Here is a 16,353-nt window from a genome sequence, read left to right on the forward strand (position 1 = left end):
CAATCTTTAATTAAACATTTCAGGAATCAATAATGGGGAAATATCATAAATCTGATACTTTGAGTCTCTTGAGGAATTATAAGCAATGAAAATATATGAGGAGTAGAATAATAAACTAAGACTTTTTGACCACATAAATAAAACCGGCCAAGTGCGAGTCGGGCTCGCGCACAAAGGGTTCCGTAGCAGCAAATATAATAAATTACAGTTAAATCAACCTATCTCAAAAACTATAAGAGATACTTTGATCAAACCAAAAATCGTTGAAAGAGTTAATTAGCATGCATCACCTCTATTTTTTTTAGAATTTTATACCCCGTAGTTATAAAAATAGAGGGGGGGGGACATACTTTTTACGACTTTGAGAGCTGATATCTCAAAAACCGTTCACTTTAAGAAAAATGTTTTTTAGAAAACTTTATATCATTTTAAAAGACCTTTCCATTGATACCCCACACGGGTATGTACATCGAAAAAAAAAATTTCATCCCTCAGTTACATGTATGGGGGGCCCCACCCCCAATTCTTTTTTTTACTATTTAGTGTCATATTTTTGTAGCGGTTCATACAACACATATTCCCATCAAATTTCATCACTGTAGTACTTATAGTTTCCGAGTAAATCGGCTGTGACAGACGGACAGACGGACAGACGGACAGACGGACATGACGAAACTATAAGGGTTCCGTTTTTGCCATTTTGGCTACGGAACCCTAAAAAGGGACGTAAAATATTTAACGTAATGAACCATAAAAGTCAAAGTGGTGAAAGTGAAACAACGTCATGTTTCACCATTTAGCAGTATTTATTTCAGCAAATTTGGTAATGGATAACACGACACCGCACTCCGATGTGCAAACACACATCACTCCTTTTAACGCACGGTTGGTTTAGTCAGATTCATATAAATTGAGATTTAACAAGAATTTGTTAGCCACGCCACAATTTTACGAGTTTAATAAAATCAAGACTCGTGGCGCCGAAATGGTCGGATAATAAAATAAGAATTTTAGCTATATGAAAATGCTCTAAAAATTGACAGTGTATTCTTCTCGGTGTGAGTAATCGCTTGCTGAATTATGTATTGAATTAATAAAAATATTTAAAGAACACTTGTTATCTGCATTTAAGGTAGAATGATGCATGAGGTATCTGCATCTTCAATTTAAAGTGAAAGAATTTATTTCAATTTTCAGATAAATGAATAAATATAATTGTATTACGTGTTAAAGGTGTTTATACCATTCTATTATAAGTTTTGACGTTTCAGATATACTAGCTATATACCTATGTGTAATAACTTATAACTTTAAAATATAAATAATTAATTATATAAAGACAAACAAATATCCTCAATAATGGCATTGTTAGCTTTGCACGAAATATAATAATATATTGTGGTTTTGATACAAGTCATCTACAACAAAGTTACATAAAATTACTTTGCAACAATGTTAAAGCTAGGTACTTAATATATTTCCCACGGTGCCATTTGTACTCGCACTCACGAAACATTACCGCACATAACTTCACAATGAAAGCATTAAATATTCTACCTTTGTACGTATTATCAATTAATTATAAATCTACAATAGCAAAGCAGTAGAAGTAAACATCTAGTGTATAAAATCCCATTATGATTGTCAAACTTCTCTTATAAATTAAATCGGTTTGTTTACGAAGGGTGCCTTATCATTCCGTGAATTTTAGCGCGGATTGGCTTTCAAGGCTCCGTAATTTATAAGCTTGATTTTTCATTATACTGCACAAGTATATCTCTTATTGTTTACAATAAACTTTAAGAACAATTTCACTGTTAAAGATTTTTTCGTGTATTTTATTTCGTTGTGAAACGTACCCATATTAAAATAAGGAATTAAGTATGGAGAATACAATGAAATTTCCTACAAAACATTGTTATACCGTTTATTATATTATTCTACATTAACATAACTAATGCTTTTGCAAAAAAGACATATTGTTTATACTGGCCAGTTAAAACAGCTTTTTCTCAACATCTCATCGCAAACCATTTTTCAATTCCAAAGCAACAGTTATTCTGTGAACATCGCGGAACATCTCGGGGGTGAAGTTAATTGGCCTGATAAACATTTAAGGAATAATTTTCTGCTCGCCGACAAACGGTTAACTCTCTGGGTGATGCTTTTTTGGGTCCGACTCAAATACCCTTGTAATTTTGTTTACCTAATTGTCTAAGCCCTTAAAATTATACGATAATATGTACGTTACTTGAAATTTAAATATACTAACTATAAACGTACTGATGAGTCATACATAGTGATGTTTTGAACATATAAGATAAAAGTTATTAATCTCAAAGATGTAGGTACTTCTTTCTTTAATTGTCATATAATACAGAAGGCGTGTTCTTTTTAATAACCACTTACCTCTGACGCTACCGAGATAATTAAAATTGCGTTTTCTCAGAAACACTGAACCTTGTTATTTTTTTTTAATTTGTGGAACTAGTCTTTTAATCATATTTATCTCCATATAAACAATAAAATACTACCTATCTATTAATTTACTCATGCATATTTATTTACACATATAAACTGTAGGTACATGAGTATGTGCCCTTTATATTGCTCTATCGAGCTAAGAATCTCAAAGCTCAGTTCAAAATTTTTGATCAGCTATAATGTGTAAAAAAATCACCTTCGCGATTATGTTAAAATTTCATAAAGTATGCGAAACATTGTTCCACGTAAAGAGATTACCGAGACGCAAACGGTTATTACCGAAGAGTGTCGAAAATGCTAAATGTATACGAAAATCCGCTTACTGTACTTAACATTTCGTAAGAATGACAATCTGAAGCTTATAAACTTGAAGCTCCAAATCATATCAGAAATAAGTACTTGAAATGAACTGAATGACGTCATTCAAACCACCACTTATTTTAACATAGGCTGTTGAGCTAGCTATCACAATTTTTTTAAGACATATAATATTAAAATGCATAATGCATTCGTCCCAGTTACTACAATATTCATTCATATAGATTAAAACAACTTGATAACTATTTCACAATCGATATTCGATACTTGATACTACATCGCTAGTATTAATTTAAACAATCGAAACAGCAGTGTTTGATCAATTAAACTTCCGAAATGACTTCTAAAGCAACATATCGCAATAAATAGGTATTAATAGAAATAATTTTCGTGACAGTCACACCCCGGGGCGCAATCACGAACATTTTAAGGCACCCTCCGAGGCTCTATCAAACTTTAGGACTCATTGAAATTATTTAAATCAAGATAATTTCGCTATAGAAGTTATGCGTATTAGATGTTAACAGGAAACTTTGTTCATTTTCTAGCAAGCATTGTATTTAATTCCTGGTATTCTATTTAAATGATGTAGGTGTATATAAGTGAGCAAACAGAGTTTTTTTATATATTTTTCACTAGCACCCGCTGAGTTTTATTGCATACATATTATGAACATACACGGTTGTAGACAGTAAAATTTTACTTTAAATATTTTAGATATCAATTGATATGAATTCTAATTATGCATTCCATAGAAATTATCAAGATTTTGAAATCATATAGCAATAATCCTTTTTAAAAATCAGAAAGCAAACGTGGCCATTAATTATTCTACGTAGTCGAATTTCAATTTTCATACAACATGAGAATACTAATCACCGTTGTTGTTAGCTTAATTCGAATATTAATCATCGTCCTATAAGTTTTGAAATCTATACATAAACTAGCGGTCCGCCCCGGCTTATCGAACTGCACATGGTGTGCGAATTTTATTATAATCGGTTAAGTGGTTTAGGAGTCCATTGAGGACAAACATTGTGACACGAGATTTATATATATTAAAGAAGATGTATAGAGTACGAATAAAATAAATATTCCTATAACATCGCAGAAAAAAAGAGAGGTTAAGCCCGATGATGGAATAACACGAGCAAATATTATTCGGGAATATTGTCATAGGTTTCGTGTATTTGGGCCTCTTAAATGCAAGACACCTTTTGTTTACGACACAAAGGCATAACAAGGATTCCGTGTTTGTCTATAGTTAGTGCTCCCCGAGGAATCGCATGCCTCCCCGGGATGAAAAACTATGCGTATTTAGGTACGTAATAAGAAAGAGAAGTTAAACTAATACGAGTAAATCTATCAATGGCTAAACAGTTTCACGGAGCGCAGTAGTTTCAGCAGTTTTAACGCACAAAAATACCTATATCAAATGATTAGCCTAAATGTAAAAAACTAATTACTGTTAATTCTTTGAAACTCAATTTTGTATTAACAAAAAATATTCGTACAGGACCTTTAACGCCTGCCTAATAATTATCGTAAACTGGTAACTTGAACCTATGAAGGGTCCAATCGTCATTCACTCAATTTATTTGTAGTAATATTAGATTCTTGGTATTTATTAGGGATGTAGGATTTATAAATACCTACACCTCTTCACGAAAATAAAACAATATCGTTCTAACAAGATTATAAGTAGTCAGCAATAAAGAAATTTAGCCTAAAATTTATGTCTTGACTTTTCTTTATAAATAATTCGCCCCAAACATTTAAATTCTGATATCCCAAGGGCCTCCCAGATATATTTTCTACGTTGAAGCAAATCCTGTTTCTGAGTTTTAACATCTGTTTCAGACATAATATATCTTTAACGACATCGAAAGGCAGGTATACTGCCTGAATTTGAAATAATTGCCTTTTTTAAGAATATCTCAAAGAATCTTAAAATAGATAGATACTTGAGTATCAGATAAGTAATTCCAGTATTTTTTAAGTAATAAAGTTTAAGAACTGTTTAGATTGTTACTGCATCGCTAGTAATAAAATTGAATGAGCTCTTATTGTAATTGTTTGCCCGAGATATATTGAGCTCTAATAGACCGGAGCTTAAACTATACGAGGGATTTCATTTTAAAAATCTCAAATTTTCTCCAATTTTGTCGCATATAGCAGATTTTAGTGCATACCCCACGGGAGACTATTGGAGATTAAAACTTGTGCACAACAAAGCGCTACGGCAAAATTATTTCCTTCATATTCCTCGAGTTTGAAATTGTATCATTTTATTTGCTTATATGTGACGGAAATGTTTAATATTATGCGCCAAATTATGAAAAGCGAATTAAAAAATATACTAGACTCATAGACAGACCCAACCTGGCTCATAAAAATTGCAAGACTTGGCTTATAAATCCCAGCTTTAATTCAAGAACCTTGGAATGGAAGACACTTTAAAAGCTGATCCAAAGTTGCAGATTAACAATTTAAAAAACAAACTCTTCCTTAACAAATAACCATTAATTTTCTGAGGTACTTTGAAAAGTTTGCCTTAGAAATACGCCGTCAGATTTATGTCCGAAACGTCATGGAAATATAACTTCCACAACAAATATTATACAGTTTTTCCTCTTGACGGATGTACCTTCCGAGTTGTAATACCTGTTTCACAGTTCTCTACTTTAAAATATAATCACGAAGTTTCTTTAGACGTGGAATTACAATATTTCTCCGCGGGATGTAAATATTTCACTACAATTGAAAGAGACTTACACCTGACTTGAGGGATAAGAATATTTGAAATTGTGTGAATGTGATTTCTATTCCGGAGGGTTTATGCAAAGTGTCACAAATTCCTGTGGGATTTTCGCTTTCTGCCTTTGCTATTGCAAAATACATGAGATTAATACCACATATTCTAGTCTTTAGAGGTTATTCTTGTAACATTAATAATAGCAACTACATATTAGTTTTGCTTCTTAGAGAGATAATGAATGTATTTGGTAAAATTAATTACTTTCAAGCATTGAATTCAAGCAATACACTGGAATATGAAAGCATAACGTGCTTCGACACTTTCACACAAAATTGTATTTTTAAACTATTCGATGTGCTTATAAAAATTTAGATAATCGAATTTTCAAAAGCATATCGATTTTTGGTACACATTTAAAACCGTACCAAAAACACTAATAATATACATGTCTTTACAGAGTTTGTTGCTTTATCATCTTTTTTCGAAAATTTTGCATTATTTGCGGTCAAATAACGTATAGGAAGGAAATTCTAGAATAATTGAAAGCTTCCGCTAAAATATCTGTTAGGCACCCCATATGTCGCACCCAGATCGTCAATTTCATGCATCGCGCCGGCCATCTGTCCAATTACATTATCAAATTCACGCGACAGTAAATTTCGCTAACTATTGTTATTTAATGTAAAAAGCTCATAATTATATGTTATCAATTGACCATAGCAACGGATAAAGTTTAGGGGTTGTAGATGATGTTCAATTCTATTAGATTAACTCATAAATACGAAAAAAAAAGCACATAGTTCAGGCAGTATTTTTATGGAGGTTGCATCATATACCTATTCACACCTTTATTATATAGATAGGGGTTAGACCAAAACATAACAGTATGTTTTATATGTTGTTTATTATTCCAGAATAAATTTCCTCGTAACGTCAATTATATAACCAAGTTATTTAAAGAACTCATGGCATCATCTTATTTTTATTCCGCTCTACAACGTGTCTCTACGACAGAAGTTGGGTACAGTGAGCCTACGTCTAACTTGACATGAAGTAGTTACAAGGGCAGAGAAGTGTCACGATGTTGATTATTTTTATTTTGTTTTGATAGATGTTAGTGATGTGGTCTGATTTTGAATATATTATATATTTTTATATTATGTATTTTTATATATAATATATTTTTATTGTTTTGTAGGTATAGTCAATGTTTGGGTCCCTGAAGTGGAAGCATAATGGGCTGCTATGTTAATCGAAAATATGTATTGTAATATGTATCTTTATAGAGAAGAGCCGAAACATATCGATGTTAATTATGAATAAAAAAGACAAAACATCGATACTGGTGTGATTTTTTTACTTTTTTCATGGCAAAATAGTTCCAAGGGTAAATATTGTTTGATATAAAGCGCTCATTACTTAGATAACAACGAACTATCTAGTACATGCTTCATTAGACACATCTATGGCATTAATTTAGGCAGATAGTATATTCAGGTTTCCTGAATTATTAAAAAAGAGAAATTACTTATTATTTTTATCAATATAATTTTTAACTAGGATCAAAACTTCGAAAGTGGAAATAATAATTTACAGTGAAAAATATAATCTCTATTTCCTACAAAAATATTTCTTATTTTATGACGTTTTCCCTGCATACTATTTACTCATAAATTATTTTAAATTCTCACCATATAATAATTTGCATTTTGCATATTATATAACTTCATCCATTCGTTTAAAAATGACACAGACCACGAAGTGTAATAATCACATCTGAATTTCAATAAAAATGAACAGAATTTAACTTTAAACTGTTTCGAATTGAATCGAATTCCATTCATACAGATACATTATGTGTGAAAATTGAAAATGGCATCGAGTCTCGTCGCGATATGACTCATAAAATATTTGCTTTATAAAACGCTAAGTGAATGTGTGCATTACGAATTTGGACTTTATATTTAACTGAAGAGAAAACTTTAAAGAACTAGGATAATCCGCATTGTGAACGTGTTTCTCTTTTCTTATGATGACTTTAAATTGTTGAGTAAGATTTGAAGTTACTGTGGACTTTATATGTGAACATCTTTCTAACTTTTATAAAGATTTTTTCAATTTTTGAATAAGAATTGAATTTAATATTCTTGCCTAAGTAGATACTAGATAACGAATGGCAAAACGAAAGCAATTTTGGGACCTGTGATAGTTTATTTGATGTATTTTGAATATTCTTGTATTAAATATCATATCTTCAATTCAATTTAAGTGTGAAAGGTGCGTAAAAAAAATAAAAAAACATTCAATTTTACCATTTTAATGGATCTGGAATATACTCTATTTCATTTGTAGACTGTAATTCAATAAAATAATAGACTTCTTTTAGATTAATGTATTAAATATAACGTAATATTTTTTACTACAAGAAAAGTATAAATGTACCTACACATTTCAAAGAAACTCTGGAATCTATTTTATCAAGATACGTACATATTTTTATTTTTATCTCCAGAAGTACTCGGCTAATATCAACTTACAAAGTATTACGCCTACAAAAGTCTGAAAATGATCGCGTTGAATGCAAAGCTGAGAAAAGCCGGTTCTTAACGTATATCGAAGAAATCAGCTCATAAGATTATCTCAAACCAATCAATCTAAACCGCGAGTGATATCTTATAAGTGTTCATTGATTGATCATTTTATTATGGATTGTCTATATAGAACAATGTTAAATTCAATTTCACTAGCTCTGTTTATGTTTTTGGTACTTAAAAAAGATTTTTTTTTGTCTGAATATTGTTTAACTCAAAAAATTTCAAATACTTTCAATAAAAATAAGCTAGTAATATTGTTTTATAAATTTAAAATGTACATCCTATTTATGTAATATATTATATCTTTTACATATTTTACAAAGATATGATTTTAGAAAGCTTTGAAACTTCAGTCCAAGTTTTATGTATGAATATTGTGTTTGCGAAGTTGCCTTTGTAGCAGTACCTAATGACAAGACAATATGTAGATATGCGCATATAGCTTTTGTTTTACATTTACGACATTTTTATTACGATAATGAGGTTGTAATAATTAAAAACACCATAACATATTATAATGTCTTAAAAATGTACCAGAGTGAAGGGAAAGATAAAATAAATGTCTTATCTTTAAAAAATGAAAGCTTAGGCGTATAATAATACTAAATAGTAAAAAAATGATCCATTTTGTCATTATGATTTTTCAAATAGCTGGTAAAAAACTGATTCGTTTACTAAAATTTTTACATAATACACAATGTTCATTATAAATTCAAATTCTCGCTTTTCAAAAATGTACCAAAACGTATAAAATGTAGTTTACAGAAGATTTAAAGAACCTTCTCTCCTTGTGTCCAGTAAAAGGTAAAATACACTAGCGTCTCTAAGTGCATCAAGACTGATGGTTCTAACGTGTTCACTTACACTTGAACATTTAAGAGATCTCCTGCTCCGAACAAAATCGTGCAATTCAGCAATGAAAATAACTAATGATAGAGTTACTTTTTATATTGAAAGAGATGTTTTAAAGAAAGTAGATTTTATTGCGTAGTTTATCGCTTTACATTGCACTAGGATTTTTACTTATCTTCTTCTTCTATAATATAAAAATGAATCGCAAAATGTGTTGATAAGCGTTGATAAGCGGATAAGCGTAGCATAACTCGAGAACGGCTGAACCGATTTCGATAATTATTTTTTTATTATATTCCTTGAAGTACGAGGATGGTTTTTATGTAGAGAAAACGTAAATATGTACCACGGGCGAAGCCGGGGCGGACCGCTAGTAATAATATATTTTGGTATACAGATATTGTATATATCACTGGAATCATTCCATTAAACTGATTTATAAAAACTATAGATAAAACAAGAAGGTTTGTACACTGATTTCAGATTATGCATCGGTACACCAATCCAAAAACTTTTGACTTTTATCCAAAGCAAAGCTCTTAATAGAACTTAACTCTCAGAAACTCTGTAGTTTTACCAATTACAAATGAAAAGTTCCTAATACGGGCCCTGTGATGAATGATAATGATATATCTTAGCTGGAACTTAAGTAATAAAAATAATAAGGGATTTATCAACAACTACTCAATGTCTGGCTTCAGGCCCTTGTCAGATTACTATTTTTCTGTTACCTTTGTGAATATACAATTTATTTTATTAAATGACATGTCGCTTTGTAATAACTAAAGTATTATTTTACTTATTCTCTGTTATCGAATATAAGTTAAAATTGTTTCATTGGATTAATACATTGTAATAAAAGAGATATTACAATTTTAATCAAAAATATAGGAATTTAGTTACTATAGTTCGTCAAAATATGTTTGTACTTAAACATTTCAAAACTATTATTCACAATTTTTCATTCGGTGTATTAGGAAATAAATTAATGAAATATTATTCCATCTTTTTATATATTTATGTAATTGAAAATATAATTTATTTATAGATGTTATTGATAAGTTTGGCTCTATACATCTACCCATTTAATCCTACGAATGAGATAGGTTAAGACTTGGTTAAGACCATGTTAAGACACTAATAACGTCCATGTCATTTCAGATATGTTTTATTTTTTATTTTTTAAAAAAACACGTGTAACATAAAGATTGTAACAAATCAATCTCGTTAGTGTAAGTACGATTTCACATTACAGAACCGTTTTTATACATATAAATAAACGATGTGCGTTTAATTAAAAATCAACACGGGCCTCGATTAGCGTAATCTAATTTACATTTCATTTGCAGATGATATGATAATGTTTCTTACGAAAGTTGCTTGGCAAAATTGTATTTACATAATATTTTTATAAAACTTGCAGATTCCGCGACATTTTAGGGTAATTTAAATTGCAAATTGAATTAGCTATGGACACTGAGCAGTATTTTTGGATCCATATTTGTGTGATTTTGTAAATGATCAATTACTATTTTAAGCCACTTTTTGATAGGATTATTTTTCTAGAAGTCACTCAAATAATAAGCTTGCCACAAAAAGTTTATGTGTCTTATGCTTCTCGTTTTGCCTTTTATCTAAAAAAGGGAAATATTAAAACAGAAGCCATCGAAGAAAGAACATTATTAAAGTTTTATTCAAGTGGAATTAATATTCTATAAGTTTTTCATTGCTTCAGCAAATGATAACTTTACTTAACTTGAACTTTGCTCGTAAAGATCCCCAGGGCAATAGTTATTAACAAAAGTTATGAGGTATTGATATATGTAACGAATTATATCTAGCCAAAGTTGATAGGCAATTACTAATTAATAGCCAGGTAATATTAACTTTTATTTTTGGTAATAAATATTATTTCTTGGGCAATAACTTTTCTTTATAAATAATTTTGAATGCATTTGAAAAGTTCTAATGTTTAATGTCTTTATTTTTACTGCACTTTTAATGAAGAAAAAATAAATTTATTATAACACTTACATTGTGATAAAGCACTTTAAACTATTATATAAACTGAATAATTTAATTATACACCGAAAAATATATTTTTCGATTAATATTCGTAACACCAAAAATGTTTACCTCTGCACTCTTACAATCAAATTAGACACTTGGTAAGTGAACTTTTCGCGAGTTTTAACTAAAACTTACCTGACGAGTTAAGTTGCGACGGCTTCTACGACGGCAGGGCTCGCTGGAGGCAACAAGTGTTGTGCCGCCGCCCGCCCAGCGGCGAGCTTATATACCGCTCTCTGCGCCCGCCCAACGCCGCCTACCCAATCAACGGACTAACATAGTTTGCATTTCAATTTCCAGAATCAAAATTAACGTTTTATGGATATCTGTAATTTTATGTCTGTTCTAAAAGTAAATAGTATAGACAATAGTTTGCAATAGTTATATTTGTTTTTCTTGGATGCATTTGCACGTTATTGCGAAGAAAGAGCACAAACAAAAATAATTTGGAAAATCCAAAAGTGCACGCCTCATAATTTTTTTTAATAAATATTTATTAATTATTATTTTTGTTTATTTAATAACAATTAAACCACATCGAATCAGACCCTGAAAAATGAATGGGTTCTATTCCTGAGCATACTCAAGCGTAAGAGAAAAAAAAAGACTCGATTAGTAAAGTATTTCGGTTGCTATCGTGTTAACAAGAAAAAGGATCCGCACAGACACACGGACGTCCAAGACAGAACTTTTTTAAACTGTTTTTTAACTAGTTTAAATAACGAAAATGACATCAAAAATATCATGAACGTTAAAAATAGTGTTTTTTCTTAATATGTGTGTGTATGTATTATCTTACAAGTGCAATGTATGATACATAGACATTTTAAGTTTGAAAAATCAGATGTTTTGCGCGAAGTGACAGTAGTACCCACCTCAACGCTTCGCTTATGAGGCGTGCAATTATCGTATAATTTATGCTTCGTGTTTTGTTCGTAATGTGTTCAATACATTACGGAGGTAAAACTACACTCTTTTTATAATTTTAATGAACTATTAAGGAATAATATTTTCCTTTAGTAGATATTTATGTTATTTGTGTTTGATTCCTGAATTAACTTTTGTTTAAAATCAATCATTACTACTATAGCTAAGCTTAGCTTTAGAAAGAATTAAAATTGATACGACGCGATTCAGGAAAAGTATTAAGTTACCATTTGATATTTCAATTATTTTGTCTCTATAAGAATGTAGTCTCCAAATATAGCCAATAAATTGAAAACAATAACAATATATTTTTCCTCGTCCCGAATAATTAAGAATATATAAAACCTTTAACAAAAGGGCACTATTTATTTGGAAATATGAAAGCAATTTGGTGGATTTGGGGCTGATTTGTGGCGGGTCCGCTATCGTTCATATTGATAGATAGACTCGTTATGAACGAAATCTTTTTTATACACTTCGTAAATAACACTTATATATAGTTTTATGTATTTATTATTGCTTTATTAGTCGAATACATGAGTGGTTGTTGAACGAAATTTATTTATTAAAAAATAAAAAAATGCGTACCTATTGACAAAATGTATTAAAGATTTTTAATAATTATTTTGATTTATGAAATAAAGGCAAACAATAATATACTTGATTATAATAAGATTATAATGTACTTTTGTTTTGCTTACAAATTGACGTAAGTTAAGTTTCTATTTAAGGTCATCGTCATATTGAGGATAACATTTAGTTAAAAAAATCTGTATGTCTGTAATAATATACAAAAGATTAAAGGAAACATTCACTTCCTTTAATTTAATTCTCAGAGAAAATGCTAATTCAAAATTTCCGTTCCATTAATTTTATTAATAAAAATTCAAAACAAACTAATCTCATTACATGTTTGAAGTTTTGTTCAATTTAAATAAAAGTACTTATCGAAAGAACCAGCGAAATAACTTAAGTGCATAATGTCTGGACGATCGTCTCTTATTCAGTTTGTAAGATGTAAATATTTCTATTAAATTGTTTTTCTTATAATACGAAAAGGTATTACTGCATTATTTTTAAGCTAGTAAAACTTCGACGTTATTTTTAAACTGTCTCCTTAAAATTAATTTTGTTTGCAGTTCAACATACTAAAATTATCGCAAAAAACTATATAAGCAGTTAAAGCTTTCTATTTCAGTTTGATCTATCATGCCTACCACGCTTTTGTTAAAAACTGCAAACCGTATCTTATATTATTAAATTAATTAAGGACCTACGTATTACCTAAATGATTTCTAAAGAAATATTTAGTTTATGGTCATATCTACCTACCAAAATGTTTCTTTTGATTTCACTATGAAAAAAACTAAAGGTTTATTGTTATTTTCCTTCGCTTAAAAGTAATTTTAAAGATACACATAAATTCTTTGTAATGTTTTGGCCAACCCAGCCGTTTAACGCGTGACCGAGATGCTTTAGGGCCTTATCTAACAGAATCGTTTCAAGCTCTATCTTATAAGTTCGGTTTTTATAAAACACAAAACAAATATTGTCTTATATAATCGATACAATGGTCCGGGATTTTGGTCGCAGTTTGTTATTTTTAGAGCTTTTTAAATCTATTTCAAATCTTGAAAAATCAAATGACAATGGATAAAGAAATCTTTTATTTTATTTTCTGACGCAATTGATATTATTACTGAACAAATTATTTAAATATGATATCAGCTATTTATTGTATTTTTATACTCAAATATAATTCATCAGATAGAAACTCACCGTGTGTTTCAGGCATTAGTTAGATACTATTCGTAGTCACATATAACCCTACGAAAACCTTATTATGTATTTTTTTTTTTGATAAATATAATTCAACGGAAAGAAACGGCCTGTGTGAAGCAGGCTTTAGTTGTAACGAGCCAGGTTTCGTTCCCTTATTGCTGTACCTCTAAAATTTCTAAAACACGCCTCTCTAATATAGATCCTTAGATAATGTAATGTAATGCAATGCAGGGTTGAATGTAAATGTTTTAATTATTAGGCTGTATATACATAGAAACGTTACCTTTGTATACTCATTTAAGCTTCAGATTTAAATACAAATTTCTTTTAGAAATTGAGAGTATTTTAAAACGGATTTAAAGTTAAAAACCGATAATAATATGATGTACAGTATTGGCAGTGTACTTGTAAAAATCTAATATTATCTCGTAGCCTGTTACTTTCGAACATCAGCTCGACCACAACATGTTCTATGCCTTAAATAAATGCAGTCAAATTCGATAATGATTAACATTATTGATACAATGCAACAACGAATTATCCTGATTTATTCTGAAAAGATATTTTAAGGACTGGGTGGTAATATAGACGATTCTTTATTTGAGTTTATTATACTGTCAAGCACAAAATATCAGTAATTTAAATTATAAAAGGAAAAGTTAAATATTATTTTATTACCTGCATAAACTTTTTAAATTATTAACTATAACTGTGTAGGTAATATAAGATGACATTATAAACTACAGCAAAACTGTTAACAATAATGTTAAACTATGTTCAAAGATTCAATAATATTATAATAATTATGTAACAACATTTAACAACAAGAACACAGAATTCGAAAGCGTTAAATTAAACTGAAGATTTAACACGTTATTAGTAACTTTGCAAGTTTGATACGGGTCGCAATGATACTCTGTATCTAACAATGTCCCGGTATAACAGATAGGATTTCTCAAAGGGAAAAATGGAAGTGTTATACTCACACCGCCTCTTTTAACTGGGTTTAAATTGTTCATTTTACAATACTGAATTGTTACTAGGAATGTAAGCCTAAAGGATTGTTGTGGGGTTATTTTACGCTTTTAATTTGAATTCCCAAAACCATTAAAGATGAGATCTATCCACTTAAAAAATAACATAAGTAATCAAACAGCTAATCGCAAGTTAATATTACTTTTCGGTTTTGTCAAAATTACTCTCGTACATCAAAAAAATATCATAATTGTCTATTAATACCTACTGCATTATAGGTTATATCGAAGGTCGCGCATTGTGCGTATAAACAATTAGTGTGCTAATAAGAAGTTACGTGCGAAAGGTCGTAAGGAGTCCATTGATTAAACAATGGTATCGAGACGATGGACTAACAAAGAAATATGATTGGAAGATCGGCGCCCACTCGCATAGCTTACGATTTGGGTCATGTATGTTGACGGAATTAGTGCCTCCTTGAATGTACTCGATATAGATTTATTGTTTACTAATAAGGTGCAATTTTTAAATGCTACGTCATAGCATAGTGACTGACGATTTTTACTTGACTCGATTTTGAGTTAAAAGATTATGTTTTACAGAACTCTTATAAAATTTTTAAATGTGATTTCCAATGTGGTTGTTGTTTTTAAAATTTGGTCACTGAATGAAAAAAGGGACAGATAAACAGGTATTTTTTTTTAATACCATAATTAGCATTTATTTTTATACCTTTTATTACTACTCTTTAAATAATCTGGCTTATTACGAAACAACAATTTTGTTAGCAAATATTTTCCCTTTAAACAATTCGAAGTCGCTCTAATTGAAAGGTGCGATTTTCTAGATTAATGGGCCTTTTGGAGCTTACTAATTACAATGATTACTATGTTAATCTCGATAAGATTTGTATCATTCGTTTCTATGTGCGTAATTTCTATTTTACTATCGAACATAATATTCAATATAAAAAGACTGCCTATCATTAATATTGCAACTACTGCATTATAGATAGTTGATCGTATCGATCGATCGTAGTCCCGTTTCTTCAAAATATTTTCCTATTTCAGTTTATAAAATAATAATAATAGTTTAAAAAAACTAAAAAACACGCTTTTTAGAGAAAACCGAACTAAAAAATAGAAAATTTTATCAAATTAGCGTATTGTCATCGGTCCTCAATAAATCTACAAAGTTTGAACGAAATCTGGCCGTTTAAAGTGGGTCAAAATTGCACCCAAAGAAGTCGGTTACAAACATACAGGTGAAGCTAATATAAAGCGTGTAATTATGAAAGTTATATGCATGACGCAGCGAACAATAAATGCCCATTACTGATTGGTATGAATGTCGATTGTTGGTATAGGCATATCAACAAGTATGTTACAATATAAAGTATTTATTCCTGTCTTGTTTAAAGTATTTATTATTAAACTTCTATTATTATAATCGAGCCAATTTAATAGGCAACATTTGACGTCTATCAATTTTATCTTCGAAGAGAGGTAACCTGCTTAAAAACATCGATTAAAGTGAATTAATCGATACGGACTTGAAACATTTGTCAATCGAACTTGAAACACATTTATTAAT

General features: G+C 29.9%; 1 protein-coding gene across 2 annotated transcripts in view; it reads right to left on the bottom strand.

The window, feature by feature from the left end:
• The window catches only part of Dh31 (diuretic hormone class 2), a 38,043-nt gene extending 26,678 nt beyond the window's left edge, over positions 1-11,365 (bottom strand). For both annotated transcript variants that reach the window (XM_089703339.1, XM_089703338.1), the window contains exon 1: positions 11,212-11,365. The gene's annotated coding sequence lies outside the window, so the exon portion shown is untranslated. The remainder of the gene's footprint in view (positions 1-11,211) is intronic.
• Positions 11,366-16,353: the final 4,988 nt, after the last annotated feature.

Source organism: Colias philodice, chromosome 14 (genome assembly GCF_061535455.1).
Source record: "Colias philodice isolate Cphi_HAF_F1 chromosome 14, ilColPhil1 Martin Lab GWU primary, whole genome shotgun sequence".
Taxonomy (NCBI): domain Eukaryota; kingdom Metazoa; phylum Arthropoda; class Insecta; order Lepidoptera; family Pieridae; genus Colias; species Colias philodice.